A 16,316-nucleotide genomic window follows, 5' to 3' on the forward strand; every position below is an offset into this window, starting at 1 on the left:
AAATGTCCGAGTGACATAGATTTAATATAAACAGTGATGCGTTAATACTTACAAATACCCCAAAAGGAGTCCCAGATGGGCTATTTTTATCCCTTAAAACACACACACACACTCCAACCCCCATCATCTCCACCCATGAGAGTTCCTCCAGTTGGTTTTTATAGGAAGACAAGAGTTCCAGTTAAGAGTGCTAATTAAACAGCTCTGACTGTGGGCAGCAGAAGGCTGGCAAAAACCTCCTCTCTGGGCATGATGTCACCGCAACTGTGCATTTCTCATGACCCAAGAATGTGAGTGTGTTTGCACTGCACGTCGAAGCCGGTGATGCAAGCGCAGCCTGGTAAACAGGCCCCAGACAGGCAGGCCCTGCGAGGAGACGTGGTGCAGAGGCCTGGCTGAGGCCCAGGTGGGGCTTAACTCCTTCCTGGCAGAACTGGCTGCTGGGCCATGGAGGCTGAGCCAAGGAAACTTCTCTCCTCCGTCCCTGCTTCTCTCCCAGCCAGGGTCCCTGGCGGTGGCAAGCTCTAAATTTAGAGTCACTGAGACCGGCACTCCCACCTACCATTCGCTTGCTCCAGGAACTTGGGCCTGTGATTCCTCTGCCCCGTGTCTCAGTTTTCTCATCTGTATAATGGGGAGAGGAATCAGGTCCTTAACACCTATCTTCCACACCATAGTCCAGAGCACCTAGACAACCAAGAGCTTTTCTGTAGACTCCGAGAAAACTCATTTGGAGGCAAAATCTGACCCAAACGGACTGAAGCTGGGTAGAACTTTTATTTATCAATGCTCACACTTCTCACTACAGCAATATCTGTATGTTTGATTGGAATGAGTGGGCCCAGACCCCACCCAATCACCATTTAAGATCCCTCAAATTTCTGAATTCTGAAACCCATCCAGACCCAAGAGTATTGATCTAGCATTGTGGGCCTGGACCACCAGGCTCTGGTTCTTTGAGAAAGTTACCGAGAGATTGCCTTCTGCTGGAAAGTCAGTCCTGGAGGATAGGGCTTAGCTCTCACCCCACTGTGCCCTCAAGCAGCCAGCTCAGTGCCTGGCACATAGCAGGCACCCAACCGATATTTGCTGAATCAATGGCTGAAGTTATTCAGACCCCATAAATGCCATGGTGGTGATGAAGGGGAAACTGAGGCCGGACCCTCTGAACTGGCCTGCCCTGGATCCTTTCCCATAGATGGAGTTATGGCTTTCCCCAAAAATGGTAGCTGCTCTTATTTCCCGGCTGGCCAGCTCACAAACAGCTTGATGACCCCCCTCCAACATTCCAGGGCAGCCTCCTCCCTGGCTGGCTGGTTTGTGGGCATCAATGAGTTTTCTTTGGCCAAAGTTGCAGCTGTTTTTTTTCAAAGGTGGGGGGGCGGTCCATGTGGAAAGCTTGTGGTGGGGAAGGGATAATGATGGGGTGTCTGGGGAAGATGGGATCTGGGGGGCAACCTGAGATTGTGGATGAGACCCTCAGACCTGAGTTCTGAGGACTGTGAATGTATTATTTTTAGCCCTAGGGCTGGAGAACTATCCAGATCCATGTGGAGCTGCCAGAATGGAAAAGTCCTCTGTAATGTGGTCTGACCCACTCTCAACTGCTGTGGGGCCCTGAGTAACTCTCTTTCCCTTTCTGGGCCTTAGCGTGAGGGAGATGAAGAATCCAGCACAGTGGATCCCAGCTGATGTTGTCGACATGGACTTGAGTAAACGCCCAGGCTCTTCCCCTCACTGGGCAGGGAGTTAGGGCGAGTCATTTTCCCTCTCTGAGCCTCAGTTACCCCATCTGTAAAATTAGTTCATTAGTTCATCTTCCCGACCTCTTTCAGATGGCTGCTAGCACTGCCCCCATATTTCAGAGGAAGAGACTGAGGTTCAGAGAGTGAAGTGACTCCCACAAGGCTGCAGAGCTGGTTGGGTAGCAGAGCTGGGATCTGTCAGACTCTTAAGTATTTCATATCATGGCCTCAGGAAAGATCCAGCAGACAATTCACACTCCGTTCCTTGAAGCACTGAATTATAGGGATGTTGTTCTGATGAACGAGTCTGGTACACAGCAATGATAAAGGAATGTTAGGGACTATTACCCTTGGCCTGGATGAGCCTCCTGATCTGACAGTCCATGTTATGCACTTAGAACAATAATAACCTCATTGTCTGAGCACCCACTATGTTCCAGGCTACGTGCTTCGCGAGCATTAGTTCACTTCAGCCTCCCAGCCTCTCTCCAATGGGTACGAGCATGCGTGCATGCCAAGATGCACTGCTCCCGTGTTTCAGAGGAGGAGACTGAAGCTCAGAGAGGTGAAGCGACTCCCACAAGGCTGCACAGCTAGTGGGTAGCAGAGCTGGAATCTCTGTCAGACTCTTAAGTACCTCAGACCAGGGCTTCAGGAAAGATCGAGCAGACAATTCCACACTCTATTCCTTGAAGCAAAAGATTGCAGGCACAGCCGGGCCGCCTCCTGATGTGCCCGGGCCATAGTTCCCCCAGCGGAACTATGAGGAAGGGCCTCCCTGCCCTGCCTCCCCTGCAGGGCTGAGGTGAAACACTGGTGATCTTGAAAAGGACTTTGTAGGCTCTGAGATGGGACGTGCACGCTATGCATGCTAAGTCACTTCAGTCTTGTCCAACTCTTTGTGACCCTATGGACTGTAGCCTGCCAGACTCCTCTGTTCATGGGATTCTCCAGGCAAGAATACTGGAGTGGGTTGCCATGCCCTCCTTCAGGGGACCTTCCCAACCCAGGGATCGAACCAGCATCTTATGACTCCTTCATTGGCAGGTGGGTTCTTTACCACTAGCACCACCTGGAAAGCTGAGATGGGATAGGCATTCTCAACGTCTCAGTCAGGGGGAGGCAAGGGAAAAAAATTAATCATCCCCCAGCCACCCTGGCAAGCGTCAGACCACCTCTGGTCACAGGAGCTGAGCAGGGAAGGCAAGTGAGGAACAGCTGCCTCCAGACCGGAAAGGCGCTGGATTAAGGAGACTACTCGAGAGCCAGGAGCTGAGAGAGAAGTGGTCCCAGCCCTTCCCCAGAACCCAGCTCTCACCGCCTCCAGCCCTCCACGGGGAGTGGGCAGCACTGCCTAGTGGCCACGAATCTGGCCTCCAGAGTCCAACAGGTCAGGGTTCGAGCCTCACCTCTACTCATCTCTGTTGAGTCTGGGGTGGGGGGGTGTATTTGTTTTAAATACCTATTTATTTATTTACGCAGCTGTGTTGAGTCTTAGTTTTGGCACATGGGATCTTCCATGGCAGCGTATAGATTCTCTAGTTGTAGCCTGTGGGCTTTTGGTTCCTCAGCATGTGGGATCTTAGTTCCCCAATCAGGGATTGAACCCTCGTCCCCTGCATTGCAAGGCAGATTCTTAACCACTGGACCACCAGGCAAGTCCCCTCTGCTGAGTCCTTTGGACATCCACTGTCTGAGTACAGTGTCAGAGAAGACGCTTGAGAGTCCCTTGGACGGCAAGGAGTCCTGTCATTCTTAAAGGAATCAGTTCTGAATAGTCATTGAAAGGACTGATGCTGAAGCTGGAGCTCTGATACTTCGGCCACCTTATGGGAAGAACTGACTCATTGGAAAAGACCTTGACGCTGGGAAAGATTGAAGGCAAGAGAAGGGGACGACAGAGGATGAGGTGGCTGGATGGCATCACTGACCCAATGGACATGAGTTTGAGTACGCTCCAGGAGTTGGTGATGGACAGGGAGGCCTGGCGTGCTGCCGTCCGTGGGGTCGCAAATGTCGGACACGACTGAGCGACTGAACTAAACTGTCTGAGTACAGTCTTTCCAACTGTGAAGAGGGGGTGATCGTGATAAGAGCCTCACCAGGACTATGGTACGGACAAGACTTGGCCCATGGATATGAGCTAAACAATTATCTTCTACCTCTGGTCTGCAACTCTCAAGGAGCTTCTAGTCTGGAAGGAGCGATATGTCAAAGTGCTTGGCACCTGGTAAGTGCCCACTGGATGGAAGGATGGGTGAATGGATTGACGGATGGATGGAGAGGATGAGAGATTTACTCCAGGTCACACAGGTCCTGACAGCTCACGCTGGGCACCAAAGAAAGCATAAGAGCTGGCTAGAGAGGGAGAGGAAGTCTGGGCGGAGAGGACTGTGTGAGCAAAGGCTTGGAGCTGGGAAGCACCACAGCACAGAAGAGACACGGTCTCGCGTGTTCTCCTTCAGTAACCTGCTCAACAAGATCCTATAAAGAGGGGGATCTGGATGGGCCTCTACTCTCCCAGAGTCCTCTGGGGCAGAGCCAGGAGGCTGCGCAGCGAGCAGGGCCCCACAGCACAGAGGAGCAGGCGGGAGCAGGCCCAGCCTGGGGGTCGGACCTCCGAGGGCCTGCTCTGGCCATATTTGGTTTTCAAGGAACCGGGAGGCTTCTCACTGGCTCTGCTGCCCACGCACTGGAGCGAGGCCACCCACAGTTGCTGAGTCAGGCCGGCAGCTGGGGTCTGGAGTAGAGGCCCCACAATGGGGTGACTGGAACACAGTGGTTCAGAGCCTGGCCTCAGAGTCAGGAAGACGTGGATTCAAATCCTGCTCGACCACTGACGGCTGTGTGCCTGGGCTGGCCGCAACACCTTCTCAGAGGCTCCATTTTCCTCACCTGTGAAATAAAACAAGAGCAGCAAGGACAAGCATCATCACCGAGTCTGCAATGTGCCAGCCAGTGCTAAGTGCTCTGCCTGTGTTACCTTGTTTAATTCTCATCACGATAGAGAAGTATCAGGCTGGCCACAAAAGTTTGTTCGAGTTTTCCATAACCAAGCGTTTTGGCCAAACCAATCTTATGATTGTCCCCATGAAACAAAACACGTGAGACCAGTATTTCTTACCCAGTAATTCCTAACTGCAAGCCTTCCTCATGCAGACTCCACCCCTCGGAGTGCTCCTCTCTCTCCAACTAGCTGTCCGCATACTTCGATGCCCTGTGTGAAGGATCAGGAAGAGTTACTTCCTGACAGTGGGACCAGATAAAGAAACTGAGGCACAGAGAGCTGAGGTCACATGCAACTAACAGACAGAGCCAGGACTAGCTAGAAGCCCTTTGCCACTCCCCTGCACGCCCCTGAATTCCATTTCTATTTCTTCATCATTTCCCTACCCAGTGCCCCCACAGCTCCTGTAAAACAATGCTCGGTACCTGTTTCCTCCACGTCCAATTCCCAAATTGCTGCCAGGGGCTTACTCAGCCCCTATCAGTCCTGTACAGAAGGTAGGCTAGACATCATTCCCGTTTCACAGATGGGGACGCCGAGGCTCACAGAAATGAAGCAGGTTGCCTAAGACCTTGCAACCAGCCGGAGCGGAACACAGGGTTGGACTACAGTGCCATCTGAATCCCATTCCAGTGTTCTCTCCCACCACAGTGAGCTCGTTGTGAGCTTTCCTCCTAGCCACGCCACTCCTTGACAATTAGGATAATGGGGAAAATGATCTGATGTCCACTTAAAAGGAAAAGTCAGGCAAGTCTAGTGAGGCATTATGCAAATATATAAAGAAACTGGGGTGGGGAGGGGGGCTTCCCTGGTGGCTCAGCGGTAAAGAATCTGCCTGACAATGCAGAAGACACAGGTTCGATCCCTGGTCCAAGAAGATCCCTTGTGCCTTGGAGTAACTAAGCCGGTGTGCCACAACTGCTGAGCCCACGTGCTACAACTACTGCAGGCCAGGCGCCTAGAGCCCAAGCTCCGCAAGAAACCACTGCAGTGAGACGCCCATGCACTGCAGCTAGGGAGTAGCCCCTGCCTGCCGCAACAGGGGAAAAGCCCGCACAGCCAAGAAGACTCAGCACAGCCCGAAATGAAATGAATCCATAAATTTTAAAAAATGAAGCTTCCTTTGAAAAATCATAAAAGAATAGAACGAGCAACCTGTAATAGTTTGAAATCAGATCATCTCGTCACAGGCAGGAGACCAGGACTGCTCTCTAAACCCATTAGCTCATCTCACTCATTTCTGGAGGCATCTCCGACCCTGTGCTATGCCAGGAGCTTCGGGAGGAGCCAGGCAAGGGCCCTGCCAAAGGAATCAATACCTGGATGGCGTTCCCCAGACTCTGGGATTTCACATCCCTGAAAGAGGCACACAGTTGCCAACACTTTGTTATTTGTCAAAGAACATTAAAGAAAAGGTAAAATAAAGCATTACTTTCTGTCACCATAAAATTTAAAAAGGACTAATCTCAGAATTTAGTAATTTTTGAAGATTATCTTTGTACGTAACTGTCCTAGTTCTCTCACTAGCTGCAGGCCAGGCAGAACTGTATCTAAGATGGACATTTGGCAATCCCCAGATGAGTGGGAGAGAGCAAACATTTATGTAAATAACTCAGAGTAGTTATACTACGATTGAAAGCCACAGGAAACTATGCTGGCTACCTTAATAAAGATTAATTGGAAGGGGATTTTATCAGAAGATTGGATTCTGAGAGTTACCTAGTAGACAGCAGGGCCAACCAACCAATCAACTATTCCTGGAAAAGATGGAAAGCTTCAAGAGCAGATAGAATCAGAGTCCTCTCTTTGGTCTTACCAAGTAAGAATACAGTCAGAACGCTGCTGTCTCAATCCAAGAAATAGGCCTTCATCAAAACTCAGCCATGCTAGCAGCCTGATCTCAGACTTCCCAGTCTCCAAAATTGTGAGAAATTAATCTGCTACTTAAACAAACAAAAACACACAAATCCAAGCAAAAAAAGCCAGATGGAACCAGCTCTCTCTCCCTCCTTCTTTTGCTGTGTTAGCCATCTTCTCTCTCTAGTTGCAGACAGAGTTCCTCCATGTGTCAGAAAACACGATAGCCAATGGCTTCCATATTTCCTATCTCAAGGCTCTAGGAGCCAGGAACAGACCAATGAACTTCTCAGTTCCAGTTGGGGAGGGACTCAGTGCCAGTCCCCCTCTGGAACTAAGTGTCCGATTGGCCCAGCAGAGTCAGACGTCTACCTGCTAGACCAATCAAGTATCACTTGGAGTGTGATCTGTAACAACATGGTGGCTCCCAGTAAGAACGTCATGGTTGGAGTCAGGGAGAGAGGAAAAAGAGCTGGACAGCGGGGCTGGGCGGACCATACCATAGATGTCCACCACGAGGTGGTAAGTGCCTTAAGAGAGGTGCCAGTAAGGGTCGTGGGATATCAAGGGAGGAAGACGGAACTTCTAGCGGTAGAGATTATATAGAGCTTCTTGGGAGAGGTGGCTTTCGAGGTGAGAATAATCTGGAATATACAGAGATTTGAAATATTCTCTCAAATTAGAAGAGAAAAATGAGCACTGGTAGAGAAGGTGTCATCCAAAGGAGCTATCTATTAATGGGTCACTTTGTCAAGATTTTTATAGTTTATCTAATTTAAAAAAATGTTTTATACAATTGTAAATGTTACATTTATAATTATTACAAAACTTTAGCTGTATTCTCTGTGTCTTCTACAATCCATCCTCAAAAGCCTGTCTTACACCCAATACCGCCCATTCCTACGTTGTCCCCCAACTAGTACCCCCTAGTTTGCTCTCTGTATCTGTGAGTCTGCTTCTTTATTTTTGGTGACCCCATGGATTGTAGCCCACCAGGTTCCTCAGTCCGTTGAATTTTCCAGCCAAGGATACTGGAGTGTGTTGCCATTTCTTTCTCCAGGGGATCTTCCCAACCTGGGGATCAAACCCGGATCTCCTGCAGTGCAGGCAGACTCTTTACTGTCTGAGCCACCAGGGAAGCCCCATTATGTTTTTTACATTCCACATACGCATAACATCATACAGTATTAAACTTTGCTGGACTTATTTCACTTAGTGTATTGACTTCCAAGTCCATCCATGTTCCTGAAAATGAGAAAATTTTGTTCTTTTTTATAACTGATATATATATATATATCACTTGTTTTAAGGAAGTTTCTCTATGGTAAAGGGTATCTTTGTAATTAGTTTCTGGTGGGAAGATACTTAAGACTATCTAAAAATGTAAAGTTCTCATCATTTACAACTCTTTTTATTTTTTGGCCGCAGTGCATAGCATGTGGAATCTTTGTGCCCCCTGCAGTGGGCACTGGACTGCCAAGGGAATCCCTACAGTTCTTTTTAAAGGTGCTATGTAAGGCACACTTTCCACTTTTATTCAACAAACACCAACTATTCACTCATGTACAAGCACAGGTCTAAGATACATGGCTCAGTTAAGTGTAGCTCAGTGACCTTGCAGGACCTTAGGATCCTCATTTGTGAATTGGGTGTGATTACATTTTGCCACTCAAGGCTGCTGAGGCTGGAGGAGGACCCTGCTTATGAACGTGTTCTGTAAAGCTAACTAGGGTTTTTCATTCTCTCTTCAAAGCACTCAGCACTGTCCTCATCTCTGCCTCCTGGCAGTCTCCATTCCTGTTCTGCTTGGAGGTTTCCCTGGTGACTCAGATGATAAACACTCTGCCCAAAATGCAAGAGACCTGGGTTCAGTCTTTGGGTAGGAAAGATCCCCTGGAGAAGGAAATGGATACTGACTCCAGTATTTCTTGCCTGGAGAATTCCAGGGATGGAGAAGCCTGGTGGGCTACAGTCCATGGGGTCGCAAAAAGCTGGACACGACTGAGCGACAAACTCTTTCAACACCCTTTTGCATCTGTGCCTGCAGGCTTCTGTCTGTCCTCACTGGTCAGACTCCCTCATCCTATTTGCCAGGCCTTATGATGTCACTTAATAAGTTTTGGAGACACAAGGCAAGCGTTGCAGAGACTGACAGTTTCTTCCTAGAGCGTCTGTCTGCAATTTGGGGAGCTGCCTCGTGGTACTGAGTAATGCTTGGGACCTGCGGGTGGCAGGCAGGAGATCCCTTCTCCAATGGCAGCAATGGGAGATGGACGAATTGGCTTCCTCCAGTAGTGCTCCGGCCCTTAAAGGGAAACTCTTGAGCTCCAGAGAGTATTGAATAAGCCTGCGTGGATACTTGTGTCTTACTGAGAAATCTACACAGGCATGTTTTAAATGAACAGCTTTATAATGTGCAAGAATGGACTCACCCCTGACACAGCCTCTTGATCCAACAGCACCTTTAATTTGAGAACAGGATTTTAACAAACTAAGAAGGAGGTACAAGTAGCAACACTCCTGGGATTGCACTTCACCCTTCTTTAAAGGCAAGAAACTTCCATGCTTGACTGGTGGTTTTGTTCTTTTTGTTTGTTTACATATTTGTATAAGATTGTTATGAAGATCAAAAACGATAAAGGGTGAAAGTGCTTTGGAACTCCTGCAGGGCCGAGTGAATATGGCTGGTCCCAGTTCAGGCCCTGAGGGCAGCTTTTTAGGAACTGCTTGCCTGGATCGGAGCAGGTGGAGTGAAGGTCCCAGCTCCAACATCCGCCCAGGCCACCCTCTGCCTTCCTTCAGCCAAGCAGATGAACCTTTCAAAATAGAGTCCCCTAGACTTCCGTGGTCGTCCAGTGGTTAAGACTTTGCCTTCCAATGCAGGGGGTTCGAGTTCAATCCCTGATCAGGGATCTAGGATCCCAGTTGCCTTGAGGCCAAAAAACCAAAACATAAAACAAGCAATATCGTAACAAATTCAATACAGATTGTAAAAGTGGTCCACATTAAAAAAAAAAAACCTTAGAAGAAAATTTTTTTTAAATGTCCCTTAAGTAGGAATCCAGCAGCGTATAGTAGATTCCCTCCAGAGTCCTGAGTAGTTTCCTCCCTGGCAGGTCACAAGCCAGATTTCCCAAGCCCATTGGCTACGTGAGGAGCAGTCTGCTGTGGGCTGACCCCTCCCCAGCCAGCACCTAAGCAAGAATCGGTAACAGCAGCCCAAGACTGCTGATTTCACTGACCTCTTCTCAGTGGACCCTGGGGAACATCTTTCTCCTGGAGATCACGGAGGCAGCCGCTCTTCTAGGGACATTCAGGTGTAAGGGACACCTCCCCACCCTCATCACCCAGTTGATTCCTGTGGTCATGAACCCCCCTGAGAGTCATGTTAAAATACAGATCCTGATTCAGTGGTCTGGGGCGAGGCCTGAGATTCTGCATTTCCAACAAGCTCCTAGGAGATGCCAAAGTTGCTGACCATGCTTTGAATGAGAAGCTACAAACCACAGGGTGCTGTTGTGAGAACTGAATGAGGGTATGCACAAACTAGTGGCTTCTTTGGTAGTTCAGCTTGTAAAGAACCCACCTGCAATGCAGGAGACCCTGGTTTGATCCCTGGGTCGGGAAGTTCCCCTGGAGAAGGGATAGGCTACCCACTCCAGTATTCTTGGGCTTCCCTACTGGCTCAGATGGTAAAGAATCAGCCTGCAATGCGGGAGACCTGGGTTCGATCCCTGGGTTGGGAAGATCCCCTGGAGGGGGGCATGGCAACCCACTCCAGTATTCTTGCCTGGAGACTCCCCATGGACAGAGGAGCCTGACAGGCTAGAGTCCTTGGGGTCACAAAGAGTAGGACACAGCTGAGCGACTAAGCACAGCCCAGCAATGCACAAACTAAACGGGTGACGTAAATGACCTACTATTCCCAAGCTGGGCTTAATAGCTGGCAGGTGGTGTTAGTATCATGTCAACCAAACCCCCATTTTACAGAGGAGAAAACAGAAGCTCAGGCAGGTGATGTGACTTGCCGAGGCCACACAGCTAAGGATCCGTGATGTCACCAGCGTACTTAGGTCTGGCTTAATTCCAGAAGCCAAGGTCTTACTCTCTCTAGTATTAGCGTCCTGGGTCTGAGTGGCCCCTTGCAGCCATGTGACCTCAGGCAAGTCGCTTTTCTCTCTGGATCTCATTTTTTTTCATCATCTAAATAACTGCTGATCTGCCTAGGATGCTTCATGCCTTTTCCTCAAATGGGAAAACACATGGAAAGTGCTTAGCATGGAGCCCGGGATGGACATGGGTGTGCTTAACAGTAAGACACTGTTATAACCAACAGGGGCAAGTTGCTTAACTCTCTGTGCCTCAGTTTCTCTATCACCAAATAGAGCTAATAAGAGTCTTGTCTCATTGGGGTGATCATGAGGAATAAATGAGTTACCATGGGCTGACCTTAGCACAATGCCTGGTACATGTGTCCACTTCATAAGCAGTTATTATTTTAAATATTCAGAAACCTGTTCCAGGCCAGCATGAGATGATGGGGGATCCTAGCGTCCCGCTGGCTGTGGTTCCAGGCCCTGCCTTTGCTACCATTCTGCTTTTATTAGGCCCAGCGTCCTCATCTCAAATCCAGATGAGGAGCTAGAAGGGCGGGCAGGGCCAGACCTGGCTGGCGGATGGCTGGAACGCTGCTGAGAGGCCAGTTCGATTTGGGGCCCCACCCTGCCTGCCTTCCCTCGCCTGCAGCGGCCCCAGCCGCCACGTCTACACTTGGCTCTGAGGTTTGCACCAAACACTCCCTCCCACCGTGGCCACCTCCTCTAGGAAGGTTCAGAGCATTTCTACAGCCTCAGCACTTTTCTGCCCGCCCCGGGGAGGCCAGGCCTGTGTGGAAACTATAAATTGGACACCGCTTACCTCGGGAGCCTGCGAAGGGGCCGTCCACCCTCCTGTCCAGAGGTCTTCGTGCCTCCAGTGAGGCTTCTTGGGTCCACCAAGGGATTGGTTCAAATTCCAGCCCTACCACCAACATGCTGTGTCAACTTGGGCAAATGACTTCCCCTCTCTGAGCCTCAGTTTCTTTCTTTTATTTAATATTCATTTCTTTTATTTGGCTGTGTCAGGTCTTAATTGCAACATGCAGGGTCTTCGCTGGGTCATGTGGAATCCTTCGATGTAGCACACGGACTCTCTAGAGTTAGGGCGCACGGGCTTAGTTGCTCCACAGCAGGTGGAATCTTAGTTTCCTGACTAGGGATCAAACACATGTCCCCTGCATTGCAAGGAAGATTCTTAACCTCTGGACCACCAAGGAAGTCCCTGAACCTCAGCTTCTTTATCTGTAAAATGGATATAATCTTAGCATATACCTCTCATGGCTGTGGTGATGATAAATGACTGAATGGCACATATAGGGACTCAGTATGTGCTAGTAACTACTATTTCGTGCATGGGTGTGCCAGGCCTTGAGGGAGAAACAAGGATTTGGGGAGGGTGGGGATCTGGGGTACAGAGTAGTTCCACCTCCAAATTGTTGTGTGACCTGAAGCCTGTTCCTTGACCTCTCTAGGACTAATTACCTACCTAGACCACGAGGTGGGCATCTAGCATTCTATGACGCCGTGATTCAGCTGCTGTGCTCACAAGCAGTTAAAAAATATGTAAGGCACCATGTGGGCAGAGATCCCAAGTGGTAGGTGGCAGGGTACCGTGGTTAAGATCAAGGGTTCTGGGTTCCAATCCTGTGTGAGGTGCTGGTGTGGCTTGGCCTCGCCGAGCCTGTCTCCTCTTCTGTATATGATGGAGCTCTACCTCACGGGGTTCAAGCCATGAGGCTCGTAGTAAAAATAAAACTGCCACTCATGTATTTTCATGGTTCCAACCCACTGGCCAGCAGTTATACAGGGCCCCTGCGATAAGCCTAGATGACACCAGGCATCAGGGAACTCCCGGAAGTCACAGGAAGTCCAGGCTGGCCCATTCAGAACCCTCTCCTTTGTTGGGGAGGCTGTTCTGGGGTTCATCACAGCCCAGTGGGTGTCTCAGGCCCGCTTCTCTTCTTCAGGGCTCACTTGTCTCCCGGTTTCCTACACTGAAGGGTCACTCCTTCCCCGCCCCTCAGCACCTGGGCCCGGGGCCCCTTCTCCTCCAAGCCCAGACGTTTATCTGACCCTGTCGCACACAGAACACCACAGCTGGATGACATCATGGAGGAGACAGCCTTGCCAAACTGGTTTGCCAAACAGATCCCCAGCCCCACTCCTGGGGCTGCAGGCCATGGCCTTGGCGGCCTCCAGTTCTGCTCAGGAGGAAGACGGTCACAGCCCTTGGGTCCAGCCAACCCCAGAAAGAACCAGTTCTTCTTCTCCAGGTACCCCCCCCCCCCCATGCTCCAGCCTCTCCTATATGGCCTTTCCCCAGCAGAATCCTCAGAGTCCCATCTGCCTCTCTGTTCTCTCATGCCGTACCCTCTTAGCACCTCTTCCACATGCCAAGCAGCAGGTGAGGGTTCTTTGTCTACAACTTTTTTTAATTTTTTAATATCGCTTCTGTTTTATGTTTTGTTTTTCTGGCCTCAAGGCATGCGGGATCCTAGCTTCCAGACCAGGGATCAAAACCCACAACCCCTTGCATTGGAAGGCTGCTGGACCACAGAGGAAGCCCTTCTACCACTTTTAGAGTCCAAATACCATCTCTCCCCCTACTCTCATGGGGCAGCGAGACCTCAAGAGCAGGCCCAACTCTGACCCAGCTCTAACCCCTTCACTCCTCCTGGTGCCCAGCAGCCTCTGGATCTCCAATAGGCCCACGGTCTCGGCCTCGACTGGACTTAGAGCCCTTTGTGCACACATCCCCAAGGTGGGGTCTCCCTGGAAGTCTTGGAATTGTATCTTATTTAGTCAATAGGGAGAGGGCTTAGAAAGCTCAGGCCACAACTACCCCGTTGTGCAAATGAGGAAACTGAGGCTCCAAGGGAAAGAAAATTTTACCTGGGCTGCAGCCGGGTCTAAAACCCATCACTCCTCTTGCTTCTTGACCCCAGGACTGGGCTTTCTCTGCAGGACCCCGAATTGGGGGAGGGGAAGCCGGGGAGATGCAGGGATCTGGCACTGCCAGCTTGGTAAAAATATTTATTTTCAGACTCAGAGACTGGAGCCAAATATTACCCTTGGCCCACGAGCTGTTCCAGCCACTCCCCACTCTGCTGGTCTAGAGTTGGACCTAGAGGAATCTGAACCCTTTCTGGGAGGGCCACAAGTGAGCTGGTCCAAGACCCTTATTTTATAGATGGACCAACTGAAGCCCAGGCCTCCCAGTGTTCACCCTACTCACCTGGCATTCAGGGCCCTTCACAAATGGAAGGTCTTCCATCCCCATTTCCTGCTCTATCCACAGCCTTTCTCGCCTCCTCTTCTCACTTACAAACCTCTGGCCTTATTCACACTGTTCCCTAGCCACTAATACCCTTTCACGTCTTTCTCCCTTTTCTCCGTGGGATGGATTTCTTTGCACCCTTCCTCATGGATCAGTTTGCAACATCACCTCTTCTAAGAAGTCTTCCAGGATTTCCTCAATCCTAGAGGCAGCAAGGGAAACGAAAGAAGCTTTGGCATGGGACAGAATTCCACTCAAGTCTGAATCGCATTACCAGCTGAATGCCATTCAGCTGAACTGAATGGAAGTTCGTTCGGCTCACTTCCGTGAACTTTAGTTTCCTCTTCTGTAGAATTTGGGTTAATACATATCTAGCTCCGTGGTCAATTTGCAACCGGCTAAATCCCATGTCAGGCATGCAACAGGTGCTCAGTAAACATCAGGGTCCTCTTCTTGGGACGTTTTGCTCCTTCCTGTACTGTGTCTGCAAGCTTCTCCAGGACTTCACCGGCCGCCCTTTGATCTTTATTTCACCGCCATCTCGCCCCGCCCCTTTCAGATGGGAAGGGAAGGCAAGTAAGAACGGAGGAGGACCCCAGCTCTGAGGGCTTGACGGGGGATGGGGGGGACGGGACCCGTGCTTATCTTCAGTATTACCAGGAACTGGTGAGCTCGTGAGTGTCATATAAAGTCCACACAGAGACTCACCCGTGCCGTTTCTCCCTGCTGGGGGTGGGGAGCGGAGCTAGGACGAAGACGGCCATTCATTGGAGCAGACGGCCGCCACTCAGGTGGCCTACCTGTGCCCCGCCCCCAGGGGGCTGTTCCAATGGGCGCGCGCGGTTTGAATAGGACCTAGTTGACCTTGGAGGGTGCTGACCCTCGTCCTGGAAAATTAAAAGGGCATCTAGGTTGGGAATTCCCTGGCGGTGCAGTGATTGGGATTCTGAGCTCTCACTGCCAGAGTGCCCGGGTTTAATTCGTAGCAAGGGAACTAAGATCCCATAACCCACGTAACCAAAAAAATAGTAATAGTAACAATAAAATAAAGTTTATTTTTAAAAATTACATCTAGTTTGACTAGAGAGAGAGTAGATGCGGCTTGCTCGAATTAAAGCGCCCAAATTGGGCTCTGTTTGCTCCTCCTCCCATGTGACCTTAAGGAGTCTCTTCCCTCTCAGCGCTGGGGTTTTCCCATGTGTAAAATGGGACCACCTCTCAAGAATGTGGGGGTGAAATAAGTTGACGTCTTTAACAGAGTCTCAGAGTGGATACTGCCCCTCTGTCTAGATGGGGGTGAGGTGTGGTGGCGGATGGTCACAGAGGCTCTAGACAGTGGGGCTGAGTCTCCTGATGCAACAGGCTGAAGCCACTTCCCCACAACCCCATATCACAATGGTTAACAGCACAGGTTCTATACTCAAAACGTTCCGGTATGAATCACAGTTCCACTACCTATCACTTGTCCTCAGCTGTAAAATGAGACTGTAATCTTGGGTTCATCATAGGAATTATATGCCTGGTACATGGCAAGTACAAAATAAATGAGTTTATATTATTATTGTTATTATTTGACAGACAGGACTCCAGACGCCACCTCCCAGGCTCCAACTCCCTTTGGTCTCCAGGGAGACCTGCGGAAGGGACCCTGATCTCTAGCAGAAGGGACTGAGTGGTATTTCCCGGGGGGGGGGGGGGGGGGGTCTGAGCTCTGGGGTCCCCTTATTTATTCCTTATGTTGTCTTGGGCATGTCGGCTCTCTCAGGGCCTCAATTTCCTCCATTTACTGAATGAGATTCTGGACTTGGTGTTCCCAGTTTAAAATCCCAGCGCTGCAAGAGGCCGACCCTGAGGAGCTTGGCAGGGAGAAGTGACAGATAAGGTGAATGTGTGTGCAAAGGTGTGTGGGCTGGGGAAGTGGTGTGTGATTGACCTACTCCATCTGAGGCGGTCCCTGAGGTGCCCCCACGTAGGGTCAATGTGTTGCCGGTCACTTAGTCCCTGCTCTGAGGTGGCCTGGACCAGGTGTCCTGAAAGCAGCCTGGGGGCAGCGGCCAAGCCCGGGCACTGAAGCTAGGAGGGGGCGGAGCTGAGGGAGGGGACAGGGTCTCGCGAACAAAGAGGAGGGCGGAGAGAGGCTGTGCCGAAGGCTCCGCGAATAGTACGATCCTGGGCCACTTACCCCGGCTTCGCGCGCCCTCCCCGACTTTGGCGCAAAGTTGCGTCCTCCTAGCGACGCCCACTCGACCAGCCAAGGTTGCAAGAGCAGTGGCCCCAAGACTGCAATCCTCTACTTCCAAGGCCCGCGAAGGGCGGGGCCTCCACTAGGGGCG

At 50.5% G+C, this 16,316-nt stretch overlaps 1 long non-coding RNA gene across 1 annotated transcript; it reads right to left on the reverse strand.

Annotated features, from left to right (window-relative positions):
• Nucleotides 1–758: 758 nt before the first annotated feature.
• Nucleotides 759–16,303, reverse strand: LOC138422427 (uncharacterized). The gene is made up of 3 exons (XR_011249867.1): nt 16,166–16,303; nt 4,870–4,962; nt 759–4,640 (listed from the first exon to the last, which is right to left on the reverse strand). It is a non-coding gene; the product is annotated as an uncharacterized lncRNA (long non-coding RNA).
• Between the last annotated feature and the right edge of the window lie 13 nt (nt 16,304–16,316).

The sequence above is a fragment of the Ovis canadensis genome, chromosome 17 (genome assembly GCF_042477335.2).
Source record: "Ovis canadensis isolate MfBH-ARS-UI-01 breed Bighorn chromosome 17, ARS-UI_OviCan_v2, whole genome shotgun sequence".
In the NCBI taxonomy this organism is placed as follows: Eukaryota; Metazoa; Chordata; class Mammalia; order Artiodactyla; family Bovidae; genus Ovis; species Ovis canadensis.